The following is a 17,234-nucleotide window of genomic DNA, read 5'->3' as shown; positions in this document are numbered from 1 at the left end:
GTGCATGGGGGAATCCCTATACCTACAAGACTGTGGAAAATAGCAATAAAAACACACAAAAAAAATTAATCTGGGTCTCCATCTTGAGTGGCAGAGACAGCATCTTGAGCAAACCTGCTTCTTCCCAGGAACAAGAAGAGGAAGCTGGGTCACAAGCAGAGTCGGGACTCGAACCAGATTCTCATGTGTCCCAAAAGTATCAGACCACTCATTCCAGTTCCTAATATGGAATACCTTCCCTATACGAAACAAGCCATATCCTTTGTAATCAAGTCAACGAGTGGCACAAGATGATTAGAAATCTCAGGACTGGGGATCGGGGCAGACAACACCCTGACACTTGAGTATGTCTCTCCCAGTCACAGCAGACTGAAAAATAGAAGGGTAGACATTAGAAGAAAGTTAACTCAATCCAGCTCCTGGTCTTGCTGTAGAAATTATGTATGTGTTTAATTTTAAAAGCAACAGTATGTCAGAACTGATATGTTCCCGTACAAAACACAGCAGCATCATCCCACTGTCTCTTAAACTTGAAGTGGTCCAGAGGCTGGAGTTGGTCAAAGAGATTAAGGAGAGGGTTCCCACTCAGAACATCTTCCATACAGATCCTCTCTTCCGCTTTTGTTCTTGTTTATTCCTGGCCTGTTCTTCAGCTCTTTCTTTTTAAAGTTTCCAGTTCTGTGAGAAGATCTGCAGTGTCACTATCATCACCCTTCTCTTCCAAGTCGTCCTGTCCTCCTCTGCTTAGAGGGTCACCTACACCAAGGCTGGCAGCAGACACCTGGTCTGACCAGGACTCCTTCAACACTGGGGAGGAAGTGCACGCTCCTGAGTTGGACGGTCCTGTATCTCTCTTGCAGCAGCTCTCTCTTCCACCTCTCTCCCAAATTCCAGGTAACAAACCTCTTTAGGAACGTCCTGGGTGTGTCTGTACCAGATCTTTGTATGCAAAGGTAAGTCTCCCCTTGAATACCATCCTTCAGAGTTGGCCCAAATAATCTCCTTTTTCCTCTTCCACCTCTTACAGGTTCAAAAGTTGACCTGGCTGCTGTTGTCATCTTTTCAACTTGGCAGAGGTCTGATACTTCTTGAGTCTGAGAAACCTCAGCAGTGTTAAATTTCCATTTCTTTCAAGGCAGAAATGCAACTCTGGCTTCTCAATCAGCCAACCAGTTCACTGCTTCAAATGAGTGCTGCTCCAAGACTACCTTTTGATAACTCTGGTTTTTCTATTCCGGTGTCTCATTAATGAAACAGGTGAGGAATGAAGCACCACCTTTCCAAATGCCAGATCTAAGATGCAAGAGGGTGCCCTGGTGGCACAGGGGGCACTAGGAGATCTGAATCCAAAGCTCTTCTGAACCAGAATCTCGTGTGACCTGTGCGCTTTTACACACACGCACCACAACTTTTTCATCTACAAAAACAAATTCATCAATTCTGTCTACCACACAGGAGCCCTGTGAGAGCATACTGAATTCATATTAGTTAGAAATGACAGGAGGCCAGTATCCCATGTTAGTGCTGGTTCATGGCCCAGCTGCTCCACTTCAAATCCAGCTCCCGGCCAACGGCGCTAGGGAAAGCAGAAGACAGCCCAAGTGCTTGAACCCCTACACTCATGTGGGAGACCCAGAGGAGCTCCTGACTCCTGGCTTCAACAAGGCCCAGCCATAGCAGGTGCAGCCATTTGGGAAGTGAACCAGCATATGGAAGATATCTCTCTCTCCCTCTCTCTCTCTCTCTCTCCCTACACACACACACACGTATGTGAATTTGTATAACTCTTTCAAATACATAAAAATAAAGCATTTTTTAAAGACATAGCTTATACACATGACAGAACTAGGCAGATACAAAGTGTTATTAGCACCAATGGACCTTCCTATATATATAAAATGTTGGGGGGTTATGAAGTACTGCTACCATTTTATGTTATCTTAACATCTTGCTTCAGAATTAATTATCCTAAAAAATGAACAACTCAACACATAGCTTTATTTCAACACACAGGGTACATGGTGAGCTGTAATTGATTGTTACAAAAGTAAAAATATAGGTTAGATGAAAAATTCTGATTGTCTTCGGAATTTGACATTCTCTGACAAAAATGTATATAGCTTATAATTAGCCCATTATAATATAGCTTATATAGCCCATTAATTTTTATTTCCTTTTCAAATTCACTGAAAACACTAAAAATCCTGAAGTAACAGTACTTATATTCCCATTGCCTTAGTAGACTTCCTGAATTCCTCGGATCTATTACTACGGTTAAAAGGAAGGAGGGAAGAAAGGAAGGGAAGAAAGAAGGTTGCTTTCTTTGGTGTCACAGACACTGCTACCTCAATAACAATCTTGGAAGATGCTGAGATTAAGACCTTAGTGGCTCTATCCTTGTAGTGACTAAAATAATTGTACCAGCCCACATTTCTCGGTGCTGAAAATCAATAAAAACACAGGGCTGCAGGAGGATGCATAGGATCTGCTGTCGATCATTCCCACTTGGAATGCAAGTAAACCGAGGCTAGAGAGAATCAAAATAAAAACATAGAGCCAAAGCATGACATTCAAGTAAGGTGGAGCAGGCAGCACTGAGAACAACATTTAAAATTACAGTCGATCAGCGACGGGAAAAAATTAAACAAGACCTTTAAAACAGGAGAGCGGTTTAGGGGGAAACCAGGTAGTTCGATAGCTTCATCAGCTAACTTAGAGGCTCAGCACGGATCTTGCCCATATCAGGAACGGAATCAACAACAAGAGAAGCTGAATCACTCAGACTAACACATCCTCCCAAAGTGTACTTGCCTGGTGCCCAAAAAAGATACAAGAAGCCTGACAGACAAGAATTTATGCATTTTAACAGCACAAAGAAGAGAAAATAGATTCCTCTTGATGCATTCCCACCAAGCGGAGATGCAACCCCAATGATAGCCTGTGAGGCTCATCTTAGAGCTCCTGACCACCAGACAAGCATCTGGGGAATGCAGCCTCCTTGCTAGACCAACAGGTCTGGCTACACAGAGCAATCAGCCCTCTGCAGAAAACAGGTGCTTCCGTGTTCTTTCCACACTGGAGATGCTGCACCCTGTTTAACTCCTGCTGCCACCGATGCAGTGGCCCCGACTCCGGCATGTCTTGAGCCAATAATCTTCACAACACTGGGCCATGGTCTGAGGGCATCCCACAAGCGACAAAGCACTTCACAGCCAACAGCACTGCTCCTTTTTCTTTCTGATCCCTCCACCACCTTCACAGCACAACCTCCCGACAAAGGTGCCCCTGGGGAACCCGAAGGCAACAGGCCTGCTGAGACACTGGCCCCTGCCACAGCTGGGTGAGTACCCTGGCTCGAGTATCCTTCTCAGTTTACCTGCACAGTGACATCATTTCCTATATGTGGCCTGATGTGGAAGAAGTTAGAGGTGCCATATTGGAGTAGAACATACAGTTCCAGTGGGCCCAGGATGACAAGCATTCGAATGGGGGCCCTGAACACTGTCCGGGGACAAGAACTGTCTCCCTGTTATTTCAGGGGCATATTCTGGGCCATCTGTCCCCCTGTTCTGACTTGCTGTCTGGCACCAAGTTATCATGAGGACAGCAGTACAATGCCTGAGCCAAGGCTGCTGCCTCAGAGGAGATGCACCTGCAGAACCCCCAACAGGGCACGGTTTCTCTGACTTTCTCTCACCCCCAGGCCTCTCATAACAGCACTCACAAATGGCAGCTCTTCTATGGGATTAGAGAGCTATTTAACTATTTAAAATATTTTTCCACAATACTTTTTTACCTCCCAGTCAAGAAGGATTTATAAAAAAAACCTGGATAATTATACTATAAGAAAGGAAGTCCCGGTGGTTCCTTGATTTGCAAAATCTCCTGGAGTATGCTTATACATTTTTTTTTTTTGTTTTAGATTTATTTATTCCTACTGGAAAGGCAGATTTACAGAGAGAAGGAGAAATAGAGAGAAAGATCTTTCATCTGCTAGTTCACTCCCCAAAATAGACACAACAGCTGGAGCTCAGCAGATCCAAAGTCAGGAGCCAGAAGCCTCTTCCAGATCTCCCACACGGGTGCAGGGTCCCAAGGCTTTGGGCCGTCCTCCATTGCTTTCCCAGGCCACAAGCAGGGAGCTGGATGGGAGGTAGAGCAGCAAGAAAATGAACTGGCACCCATACTGGATGCCCGGGCTTGCAGGCAGAGTATCAGCCAGTTGATGCTGCCCCCAGCATCATGCCAGTCCCGTTACAGACTTTATATTCTAAAGAACATTAGAGTCTACTTCCACGAGGCTTCTCATTTAGAAGGAGGTTAATAAAACTGTCTATTAAAAGTACCAGTGTTAACAAGAAAGTCACAGTGAAGACCAGGAGAGCTCAGGAATACTTTGCTGCTTCCAAACCAACATGTGCTCCCCCAGTCTCTACAGGGGAGCCCAAGGACGTGGACTTCCCACCAAGAAACTTCCCTCCCTTGCCACCTATGCAGGACAGGTCAATCCAGACGAGAAAAAGACCTGATCTACAAGAAGAAATAGGAGTAGTTGATTTATTTATAACTTAACTGCACAATTAAGTTGAGAGAAAGACTACACAAACCACAAGGGAAGGTTACCCACATGTAACAACTGACATTTTCATGGTACTGCACTGGAGTCAATAAACGTATTTTATAGAGGATCTGGCAGTGTAACAATAATTCTTCCTGACCACAAGGGTCTGCGAGGTTAACAGGAAAATGCCCCAGCACCAGAAAGTGCATGTTCCTGCAAAGGTCGGAGCTTAAAAGCCAGCCTGTCAACGCACCATGCCTGGGGCAGCGGGCCATCACTTGACTGCTTCTCTTCCTCCCAGGATAAATCGCCCTGACAGACACCTGTCCAGGAAGGGCCAGTTCTGAGGATTCCAAGAGTAAGCCCCGTTTTCACTACACACAGAGTAGGCCACAGGACAAGGTGGTAAAAGACTCATCTCACCAGAGCTTGAAAACTCCAACCACCTCTAGTGGTTGGCTAGTGGCTAGTTCTTTTTAAAGCCCTTATTTATGGGATGTTCTCCTTGTACAGACTGCCTAGGCTCCAGAGGGATAACGGGAGGGAGAGGCACGGGTGGTAAGACAGACCTAGCAGTGGGGGCCTTGTGATGATGAATATAGACAGACTAAGGCTTTCAATATCGGAGCCAGGGCTTGTCTGGTAATTGACACATGCATCTTCACCTCGCGTGGATCAAACTGTACTTTAAAAGCACACAGGACACTTTCACATACAACATCCCTGTTCTCCAAATCCTACAGGGGAACCGGTCCCCTTCATCAGGATATTCTATCTCCCTCAAAGGGCAGGGCTGGCGGAGGGGCAGAGGCAGGTCCACTTCTTGAAGGAAAAACTCCACTGAGCAGCTGCAAGTTAACCCGTCCCTCAGCTAGGGGGTCCCCAGCTGTGACCCACCAGATCTGGAACTGCTTCCTCTCTCAACTACTAACAGAGTTTAATGGGGCAGCTGCAGACTCCAACACATTAACCGCCACACCAAACACCCACCCCAACAAGTGTCTTTTAGTAAATAACAAGTCTTAATTTTAGAAGGAGGTTTTCACAGAGGTTGTTAACCATGGCTATGCTATAAAAATTTCCTAGGGTGCTTTAGGAATCCCCCAGCATTTGGGATTTCATGAGTCTGCACATTATAGCATTTTGGAACCCAGCTAATTCCACAGTGTCTGAAATTAAGCCATCTAAAGAGACGGTGCTTCTTCCTGGGACAAAGTAAGTGTTGGGTAGGGCTAAAGCCCCAACCGACCACCCAGGAGCCCAAGGGCCATGCTCCGCCTGACCACCCAGGAGCCCACGGGCCACGCTCCGCCTGACCACCCAGGAGCCCACGGGCCATGCTCTGCCTGACCACTCGGGAGCCCACGGGCCACGCTCCGCCTGACCACCCAGGAGCCCACGGGTCACGTTCGGCAGGGGTGAGCACACGACTCTCCTTTCACTATGGACTTGGATACCTGCTTCAGTCTGTTTACTGCCACTGAGACCAAAGAAACCACAAGCGTCTATCCACTGTTATGCAAAGAACAGGTGCCCCACAAGGGGGTGGATCTCAAAGCTTTTGTATAAACAGCAACCTGAAATATTAAACCTTGGAGGGCAGCTGAAGGGATAAAAACCCTCAAAATTCCACTGAACAAATCATGACAACACCACACGGCCAGGACTACAAGGTGAGAAAAGGCCATGGGTGTGTTCCCCCTTACTGTGGCCAGCTTCCCAGTGAGGCCCAGCTCTGAAACGTGTCCCTCTAAACAGCCCCCTGGACTCCAGGCAGCCCTTGGCTGTGGCCGGGCTCAGCAGGCCTGCGGCACTAGCACCTTTCACAGGGCGAGCCACAGAACAACAGCAAAGTACAAAAGGCGCCGCCCTGATGTGTGCAGGAGACAGAATCAGCAAACACATTTGATCAATGCTTACAATTTAATTGTTTAAGTCATCTTGTCTACTGCAGTAAGATACACCTCCAGGAAAACTCAGGCACCTGGGCTGAAGCACTTCCCCACAATGATGCCCCCTCAGGACCACTACAAATGCAGAAACCCAAGGCCCACGCCTCCCTCCGTCATCAGGCCCACATGTCACCACCAGACTGAAGTTACATCTTCCCAAATTAGCTCATCTGCTGAGGAACTCTATGTAAATGGAGTAGAAAAGACATGTGTTCTTCTGTGTCTGGTTTCTTTCTTTCACTATTATGCTGAGACCCGACCGCTACAGGGAGCAGTCGTCTGCCCTTTCTGTCCTCCCATCTTCCTTTCTCTTCCAGCATTCCACTGCGCGACATGCTGTTTTATCTTTTCCTCATAGAACCCAGTGTACAATGGGCTATTGTATGAGATGGGCATGTGAGTGTAGTTTCCCATTTCGGGCTGTTACAGGTAGTGCTGCAAGCGCTCTTGCGTGCGTCTCTCAGGACACCTGATCATTTTCTGTTGGGAATGTACCCAAGGACACAAGCAGAGTGCCAGGAGCCCACGCCAAACGCACTCACATAACAAAAGAGCCTCCAGAAACAGACGCACACCTAGGCCTCCACTTGATTGAGGACATACAACCGACACACTAGGGAGAAAGACAACATTTTAGGCAAATGCTGAATTAATTAATTGGCTATTTGTATGAAAAGAAAATTTTAACCTGTCTCATACCTACGTGTCTTATATACAATAATTAAAACAGATTGGACGTACAAATGTGTAAAATAAAACAAGAAAGGCTCTTGAAGTTAAATGAGTATCTCAAGGGTCTGAAAGTAAGTAAATGGGACACAAAAACAGTAACTAACAGAAGATACAGAACTACAGCACGATCGCTTCTCGGCCTTCTGGCTAAGATCATCATTAAAATTAAGAACTGCTATCTATTAAAAGACATTTGTTGGGGGTGATTGTTTCAGAGGACTCCCTCAGCCCATCTCCCAGTGCCTGGATTGGAGTCCCACCTCTACTTCCAAAGCTACCTTCCTGCTACTGTGCATCCTGCAAAGGTGCAGGTGATCCCAGCTGGAGTACTGGAGGCCCCATCACCCTGGACACCCAGGCTGAACTCCAAGCCCGGCACAGGCTCGGCTCAAGTGCCAAGGCACTGCAGGGAGTGAACCAACAGAAGGACCGTCTGTGGTCTCTGGCTCTCTGCGTTTGAGACAAATCAAAAGAGATAAATTTAAAATATATAAGTTTTAAAGTAGTTATTTTTTAAAAAGATAAGTCACATATGAGTACTAGAAAACATTTTTGATATATATATACCACACTAAAGACTAACTCAGATAATGGAGAGAAGTCCCACATATCCACTTAAAAAAACTAAACGGGCTAGCACTATGACATAACAAGTTAATCCTCCACCATATGGGCTACAGTTTGTGTTCTAACTGCTCCATTTCCGATCCATCTCCTTGCTTATGGGCTTGGAATACAGCAGTGGATGGCTTAAGACCTTGGACCCCTGCATCCGCATGGGAAACCCGGAGAGGCCTCCTGGCTTCAGATCGGCTCAGCTCTGGCTGTTGCAGCCATCTGGGGAGTGAACCAGCACAAGGAAGATCTTTTTCTCTGTCTTTCCTTCTCTAGTAAGTCTGCCTTTCAAATAAAAATAAATAAATCTTTTAAAAATTAAAATAATCTAATTTTCTAAATGAGAAAAAAACATGCACAGGCATTTTTACAAATGGGAACATTTAAACGACTGAGAAACATATGAAAGGTGCTCAATACCATTTGTAATCAGGTTCAGCTAAAACATGGTGAAGTACCATCACACACCATCACAGCGGTTACACTCAACAAAGAGTGGGCATTTAGAGCAGCTAGAAGTCATGTAACCAGCTAAACCTGTAAACTGACTTCATCAGTTAGGGAAATCACTTGATAGCATTTGTAAATCTGAACACATATTTGATGACATAGAAATTCTGCCTTGAATATTATTTTTCATGCATAAAAATTATTTCTACATAAACCAGGGAAATCTTTGAAAGAGTCCGTGGATGTTTCTTTAACAAACCATTAAATACAACAAAGATAAAGCTATCCTTAAACCTGGTATTTCAATAGAAATTCTACTAGCTCCACTCTGAAAATATCTAAACAAACCTCTTAGCATTTAATACAACTGTTACGATGGGCTGACAGAAACAAAATTTTAAGCAACTCACTTCATTTCTCTCATTAAGGCATTGTAACAATTAGAAAATCGACATCTTCTATGGGCACATGATATCAGGCTTTAGAAAGGAGATGAAAAATAAGAGGTAGCAGGAAACCAGAAGGAGCTTGTGGTTCTAATGACAGTTGCAAACGATGTCATTTATCTCTCTGTGGCCACACAAACTGGTCAAAGGCAACCGAGGCTGCACCAGCCGTGCTTATTTAAACACACACGCAGTGCACCCACTCCTGGACACGCGCATGTGGAGAGCACACACCTGCTACCCATCAGTCTCGTGAGCAGGATAGCGGAGTCAGCAATCTCCCACATAATTTGGTTCACTCTTAATCTCTGTTATTTATAAAGTGCCTTCATAGACCGTGGGCACGTACAGGTAGCACTGTACACATACAGCTATCTATAGCAAAAAAAAAAAAAAAAAACACACACACATTTACAAAAATAGCTATCTGGAAGGCCACATCTTGTTCTATTAATACCCACATGCTGCAGTATTACGTAACAACTTTTTCCAATTCTGTTATGCTAATATGCAAATAAATGAATTCAACCATAGCTAGGAGCTAAATGTACTAATCAGGGCAGCCCTGTGAATCTCTAACTTTAAAAGAACTTTACGCTATCTGTTCTCATTCTGAAAACCCATGAGTCTACATTATTAACCACTTCTAAACTCAGCTTTTTGTTTTCTGAGATGTTAGCATCTACAAGTCCCAACTCCATAAAGTTAGCATCCTCCAAGAAGATACCCAAACATTAATTCCATAGTAATATGCATTAAGCATTGCCATACTCTAAATTTATATCCTTTTTGACAGTTCCAAAATAACAGGGGTAGAGAATATCAGAAGCAGCTCACCTTAAAAAGAAAAATGTTAATAATTACTAACCCAGTTAACCTTCCAGGATTCCAAAAGAGATTAAAAATGAAAAATTACACAGTTAAAAATATTTCTAATCCAACCAAGAAAAGTGGCAAGGAAAAAGGACAAAGTTGTGGCCTGTGGGTCAGACAGAACAATGACCATGGCTTTATGTTGTCAAGTACAGGTTGGTTTTAGTCCAACATTCGGACACAAAAATCCAAATTATTCTAATCAATAATTAGTAATTTATTGTAGGATTGAAAGAAACTGCCAAGATTAAAAAGCTAGATTAAGTTGAGCAAGTAGGGGGGAAATAAGGAAAAAGTTGAAGATAGGTTCTGGAAAATGGAGTGGAAGAGGGTGATGAAGCAGACCAAACAAGAGCCTTTTGGGACAGGCAAAGCTGGCCCGAGGGCTGACTGGGCCTCACAAGCACTGGGACTCCATCTCAGGCTGTCTTAGCTTAGCTCCCTGGTGTCCTCAGAGAGCGTTAATACCTCTGCAGGTTCTGACACCCACACACCATGTCCAAGGATCTCTTCATCCAGTGCTTCCCTTGCAAGAGAAGGCAGAATTCCCCACACTGTATGCAGAACAGGCTGAGCTCCAGGATCCCAGCTCCACAACCCTAGACTCCTCAGGTATTGTCTTTTTATTGATTATTTTACAGCACTTGCGGTGAATGTGTTCCTAATCCAATATTAATGGCAATCTTAACTCCTTAAAAATAAGCAAAAGCTATATACTTTACTTAAGGAAACCAAAGATTATAAAAGGGATTAAATGCTTTAACAAACAACAATGCTCCTGCCATGCGTATTAAACTCTGAGGGCAGAACATAAACCAAAACAAAACTCCAAAGGCCTATACTCACCTCACTGAAGTGAAAGGGATGGATTTATACTAGCAGAGCAGAAAATAATTTTGGAACCAACCAAATTTCTGGATCTAACTATAAATGAAGACATTTCCTTCCCTTTGATTATTTTCAAAATGATGTAAATGAAATCAGTTTCTTCTCTGAAGTACACAGCACACTGAGTTTTACATTCTAGTCAAAACCAGCCACCAAACTCCCACAATTACATCCTTCATGTCCACTTGCCCATTCACTCACACATTCATGGGACATACATACATGCTTTCTGCAAACTAATGCTAGATGTTTTCGTAAACGCAAGGTGAATAGCAACAGTTGCTATGAGGCAGAGGAAACGGGCTGTGTAGTTGGAAGGCAGAGGAACATTCTAGTTGGGTCATTGTAGTTGGGAGGTGTCTGAGTGCGAAAGACATTAAAGATTGACAGAGGAAGACAGCACCCCCCCACCCAGCAGACAAGTGTAAACACAGAGGCCATGCGCAGGTGCACAGGGCGGTCTCAAAGACTCCCAGGGGATGCAAAGAAGTTTGTACCAAGAGGATTGTAAGTAGGGTGACCATATTGTTTATTATTTATCACCCAAACTGAGAAACCTCCAAAGGTGAAAGGAGGCACTTTTAAGAATTTTGTCAGGACAAAAGACACAAATCTTCACTTTCTTGAGCAATCCAGGATATATGGATGCATGACACGAGGACCATGCCCACTAAGCACACAACTAGGGCTATGTACATATGTGCCTGATTGCTCAAAGGGTGCCTGATTGCTCAAAGGTACCAGAGTTACAAAGGCACTGAAGCAAGTCATTCTTGAGAGCACACACAGGACGTCGCTTGGGAATTTCTCCAGGCTCATTCCGCCTATTTCCAAAGACAAACCTCCCCACAGGGGCGTGGCAGTGCAGGTGATCTGCTCGGGTGGACTAACCAGTTTATGTTGGGATAAACTCCAGAGAAGACAAAGGAACACATTCTACATGATGCTTACTGAGTGTGTACTCCATGCTCCGCGCTGCTCACACACACACACAATCCCCCTTAAGCTTCCCTACAACACTATGAGAAGGGAATGCACTCATTTTGGAGACAGGGCAACTAGACACACAAGCTTCAGTAACCCATCAAGAAAGGGTGCAGAGGAGCCCAAATCTAAGCAGTTAACTCCACTTTTCCCTGTCACATATTTTGCCTCTTGAATATTCCAGACATGCAAGAGGCAGCCTGAAAGCAGCCTCTGACCTGCAGTGCAACACAGCATCTCACCTAATTACCCCGCAAGGTAGCCAAGTACTAGCCGCCTAAGGGCCAGGCCACCTGCTTGCTCTCAGGAATACTGCCCCACCACAGGCTTGGCCATTTACATAACTATTGCAGAAACTTAATGTAATTAATTATACACTGTAATTAAGCTACAGAATTAGAGCCCAAAGGCAAGGAAAACAGATATGACTAAAATTTCCCTGGTGGCTCTGACTTGAGTTGGAATCACGACTGATGACACTCTTGCGCCAAGCAAAATCCTCCCGATTCAGTAGGAAAGAAGGCCTGGAAGGGCAGACTGCAAGCAAACAGGTTCAGATGCTGCAGTCTACTGCTAGGAATATCTGAATCCCATCAATACAGAACAAAATAGCAGCTAGACTAATCCATAGGTCTGGCTGACAAAGAGTGATTCCCAAAACTCAGCACTAGCAAAGAATAAAGTGCCTATTCTTGGCTACGTATGGATAAAGCCTAAAGAACAGTCAAGAGTGTTTGGGTTTCGTTTCTATTTGTATATAGGCTATAAATAACATTTCCCAATTTCACTGAATGGGTAACATAAATATAAAGAAAGAAAAGCAAAAGTCTAGTTTAGACTCTTGCAGAGAACAAAAAAAAAAAAAATAATAACCCTATAGAACACACACAAATTCTCCTGAGTGCGCATTCTAAGGAACTAAATCACATGGCCAACATCAGCAAAGAAGAAGACAATTTCCCCTTCGTCCTCTACTTGGATTCGGCAAGACCATAAATCAAATATAACTATTTGAGGGATAGACTGGAAATTAGAGAAAGTGAAAGGCAAAGGAGAGTAAATGTTAAGGTATGAAAATTAATATATTCTGATTTCCCCTGAAAACTGAACTTGGGATGGTGACACAAGCCCTCTGAGTGGGCTCAAACAAGCACCCACGCCCTGCTCTTCCAACAGATCTCCCGTGTGGTCTGAAAAGCATGCAGCAGAATACAGGCACGCGGGGAGCTGCTCACCGGCCATTAGATTTCTCTAACCTATATGACCCAGGCTGGCTATCTATCCAAACTCACTTTGTGATCTGCTTACTATCCGTTTAATATTTATGCTATGCCCACCAGTTTGATGGGCGTGCAGTTATCTTTACTTCTCCCCATTCAACTAAACAAAATATCTAAAGTCAAAAGCAGATGATATTTTTAAGGTCTAATCTTTTAAGGTCTAATTTTAAGGTCTAATCTCAAGTGTGTCTTACCTCTGCAGAACTGGCAAAAAAAAAAAAAAAAAGCCCAACTTCTGCCTGCAAGGAGCCTTGTTTATTTAAACTGTAGGCCAACATAATCCACACATGTAAGTTTTCATTATTTAGCTTAAATGTGTACAGTAAGTATGAAAAGTCTGCTTTTTCTGTGTGTCAGAGAGTCCAACACAAAACACGGGCAGATGCGTTAGTATAAGGACAGTAAAAGCATTTCACCATTTCAAAGACACAACAGTGATAGTCAAAATATCAAGAAAGAGAGAGGCTGCCACCTTGAGCAAGGTCAGACCACCGGTCACCACGAAGCTAGAAGTCCCAATCGGGCAGCCCCAACAGGTGACTGCCTGGGTATATGATCTGCCAATGTCTTCTGCCAGCAGAAATACAGGTTCTTTTCCTCCTTCCAATATCCTTTGTATTTAAAGGGGCAATTCAAATCTAGCATCCCAAAGCACCAACACTACTTTAATCACATCAAGCTTTTAAACAGCAGCGTAATTCGGGGGGTGGGAGAGCTGTCAGTGAAGCACAACTCTACCTGAGCAATACACGCAATATCACTCCAACATCTTGCACAAGTGGTTAACCACCCTGACTGTCTCCAATCTTCTGTGGCTGGTGCAAGGTCAAGACAGGGAAGTACACCGGCAGTTGTCCTGTGTATTACACATAAGGAGTGTTTAATAAACAGTGGTTGCTGATACTGCTTTTAAATTCTAAGATCAAGCAATGGTTATAATTACCTACTTATGAAAAAAAAAACTGAAGCTCAATGGTTGCCATGGTCTGGGAGAGGAAGAGGGTAAAGGCACAAAGAATTGTGCAGTAGTGCCTTTTGGGATGACTGAATGGCTTGGTATCTTGATTGCGGTGGTGACCCTGACTGTGTTTGCACAGAACCGGACAGCAAGAATGCATTTTACTGTGCATTAGTCATACTGTACTTTTTTAAAGTGTCAACCAAGGTATTTAATCAGCTCTGAATAAAATAAACCCTGCAGGTGCACACTTGGCACAGTGACTACAGCTCTGCTCAGAAAACCTGCATCCTCTCTCCAAGCACTTCAATTCCCAGTTCTGCTCCTGATTCAGACGCCCGCTTCACACACACCCTGGGGGACACAAGGGAGAGCTCAAGGCAGGGAATCCTTCCTTCCACGTGGGAGACCCAGATGGAGCTCCTGGCACGCCCTGAATATGGCAGGCATTTAGGGAAAGAACCATCCGACTGGATCTCTCCTAGTCTAAATCTCTCTCCTATCTCTCTGCCTTCCAGATAAGGAAAATAAATAGCTCAATCAAGAAGGTTTTAACACCTTTAAAAAATAAAGCTATTTTTAAAAATAAAAATAATACAAACTAATAGGCATTTTATTTTCATTTGTTCTTAAAATTATAAAAGAAATCTAAGACCTAAAATGCTAATTCATATTTTCAGACCAAACTCTTGAATTAGAAGATGGACCCAGGGCCCAGTGCCGTGGCCTAGTGGCTAAAGTCCTCGCCTTGAATGCACTGGGATCCCATATGGGCGCCAATTCTAATCCCGGAAGCTCCACTTCCCATCCAGCGCCCTGCTTGTGGCCTGGGAAAGCAGTTGAGAACGGCCCAAAGCTTTGGGACCCTGCACCTGCGTGGGAGACCCGGAAGAGGTTCCTGGTTCCCAGCTTCGGATTGGCTCAGCACCAACCATTGCGGCCACTTGGGGAGTGAATCATCGGACAAAAAATCTTCCTCTCTGTCTCTCTCCCTCTCTATATATCTGACTTTGTAATAAAAAAGAAATAAATCTTCAAAAAAAAAAAAAAGATGGACTTATTTATAAAAAAAAATACTATCTGAACAATTAGCCAAATTAACTGTTTCAAAATAAAGCAGACTGTATTCAACATTTTGATGAAATAAAATACAGAAAGAGAACATGAAAATGATGTCTTTGTTTGTTAGATTTCTTATGATGACAAATATAATGGCTTCTTCCCTAAAAATCCAGTAAATAATCTGGAAAGTATAACATTAGTTTCAGTAAGCTAAGGAAAGGGATAAAAGTCTTGAGTTGATTTTCACAATTTATTTATCATCTCAAGGTACTCATCAAAGGTTCAACAAGGCTGCGCTCTCTGAAATTCCATTAACACCATTACCATGCAACGGAATTCTTTTAGCATAGATCTATGCATCTCTTCTGGCAGAAAATGGAGTTTTATAACAATTTATTACTCACTACCATATTAACCAAACAGATGGAGTACCAAACAAATGATTTTAAATGAGAAATACAATTCTGGTCAGCCTCCAGTATCTTTCTGCATACGTCCTGCTCTGAGGCAACAATCCCCTTGCCTTGCCTACCGGTCCCCACATTCAGTCAGTTATTTCTCCCTTTGATGGTGGATGCCCATTTAAGAGGGTTGTCCATTCAGTAATGAAGATGGAAGCTAGGAGAGCACGGCTCATGAGCCTGACATTTCCACTAAAACCATCCTGTAAATGCCGGCATCTCAGCCAGTGTGCACTCCCTGCTATTCCCCTAAGTTCCCAATTATCACCTTGTCTGCTAATCCACTCCCACCGCTACCTACGCAGCACCTGACTGCATTCACTCCTTAAATCTAAAAGGTGCACAAAGAAAGCAAGACGTCACCACTGCTCTTTCATGACTGCCTCTACTTCAGCTTTTCATTATTTCCTAACAAAAGCGAAATACAATTTTTGCCATTCGTGTGACAAAAATATCCGTGCAGTAGTTTCCTGCTTTATAAAACTTGGTGTTAAAGTAAAAGAGGCCTTTTATTCTTTGATCCATTGTGATATTGCCTTGATTCAAAGGACACATCTTCAGGAAATATCACACCGAATTTCTACAATCTTGACACTTGAAAGCACTATTCAAGGAGAAACAGACCAAGCGATTACCTCCTTAAACATGCAATCCTCTTTCCTATAACCAGGCTCGATCAACTTTTAATGCCACTTCCATACTTCTCCAGAGAATTTAAGAAAACCTAAACAGAGGTAAGCCACCAAAGGACATCCAAAGTGCCAGACCAGACGGGGGACTGCTGCACCCCAGGCCATCTGCTTCACAAGTTCACAGAACTTAGGAAAACCATCCTTTCATATCATCCCTTAGTTGAAGCAATTCTTTGAGCCCCTATTACATCCCGGGCATTGTGGAGTTAAGTGGACCAGCCTAGCAGGAAAGCTGCCATCTGCAACTCTGACATCCCATACGAGTAGCTGCTCCGCTTCTGATCCAGCTCCGTACTAACACGCCTGGGAAAGCAGCAGGAAATGGCCCAAGAGCTTGGCTAACTGCACCCACGTGTGAGACCAGGAAGAAGTTTCTGGTTCCTGGCTTTGGACAGGCGCAGCTAGGGCCATAGAGATCATTTGGCAACTGAAACAGTAGATGGATCTCTCTCTCTCTCTCTCTCTCTCTTTCTCTCTCTCAGTTAGCCCAAGTCTCAAATAAATAAATAAACTGATTTTTCAACACAAGTCAACTGCTTTCATCAGGAAGAAGACACATGATGAAATATCCTTAAAGGATTTGGAATTCAATGTAGGCATCAATGCTATGTCCCCTAAACAACGACTTCTAAATAATTAATCATTTCCCCAAGTGTTTCTAGTCTTAATGAACAAATGATATCTACCAATACATTTTCAATTACGTGTATTGCAAATATGGACACACAATGACAATCTTTATTATCACCCGTGAATGTCAAACGAAAGATGCTGTTGTAATTCAGTATGCTACACTATCAATCTCAGTATGAACACTAACAAAGGTTCTTAAATGCAGAAACAATTGGGGGAAAGGGATAAAATTAGACGGGGTGGTATCTTCTGTGGACTTTTCACCTCAAATTTCATTCACACCACAATACAAAATCACCACAAATAACTGGTGACCGCTAAAAACAGAAATGTCACCTCGCTGCCAATGGGATTGATGATCACGCAGTTACAGGCAGCTTCCATGGAAACGGAAGCTACAGAGTAAAACGCGAGCCCAGTCGCTCAGAGCTGCCAAGGCGGCAGGAGCGCTTCACCTCCCTCAGCCCAACTCGGGCTGCTGCAGGTGGCGAAAGCACTGGGTCTGGAAGCCCTTGGCTTGCGCCTTTGTCCAGACATAAACTGCAAACAGATGACAAAGCGAGATGCAGTTTCACAACGGCCTCTTCCACAGAGCACCAAGGCGGCGGATTGCAGTAGAGGACTGCCCAAGTTGACAACACCATCAC

At 43.9% G+C, this 17,234-nt stretch overlaps 1 protein-coding gene and 1 pseudogene across 1 annotated transcript in view; both read right to left on the bottom strand.

Annotated features, from left to right (window-relative positions):
• Window positions 1–17,234, bottom strand: part of PLCL2 (phospholipase C like 2) — a 123,762-nt gene that overhangs the window by 104,909 nt on the left and 1,619 nt on the right. The window lies entirely within an intron of this gene.
• Window positions 304–1,596, bottom strand: LOC121144826 (annotated as a pseudogene).

The sequence above is a fragment of the Ochotona curzoniae genome, unplaced genomic scaffold (genome assembly GCF_017591425.1).
Source record: "Ochotona curzoniae isolate NIBS_2020 unplaced genomic scaffold, NIBS_Ocur_1.0 contig_1302, whole genome shotgun sequence".
In the NCBI taxonomy this organism is placed as follows: Eukaryota; Metazoa; Chordata; class Mammalia; order Lagomorpha; family Ochotonidae; genus Ochotona; species Ochotona curzoniae.
Note: the sequence above shows the minus strand (reverse complement) of the source record. Positions and strands in the feature narration are given on the sequence as shown.